The sequence below is a fragment of the Echiichthys vipera genome (genome assembly GCF_963691815.1).
Source record: "Echiichthys vipera genome assembly, chromosome: 10".
NCBI lineage: Eukaryota > Metazoa > Chordata > Actinopteri > Perciformes > Trachinidae > Echiichthys > Echiichthys vipera.
In genome coordinates, this window is record NC_139835.1 from 13197083 (window position 1) to 13197298 (window position 216).

Sequence of the window (216 nt, forward strand, 5' to 3'; positions counted from 1 at the left end):
CTCAGAAAGGGGCAATAAATGTGGTTTCATTCTGAAAATGTCTCCTGATGAATATTATTTATTTGATTTTTATTCTTTCTTAATTTGACTCCTTTATTGTTCGGTTGATTGATTCATCTGCTGACTGACTCTATCTAGACACAATATTAACAAGATCCCCGAAGCTTTGACAGCTTTGTTTTAAGCCCTGTGTGTTTGAGACACTTCCCAGGACCT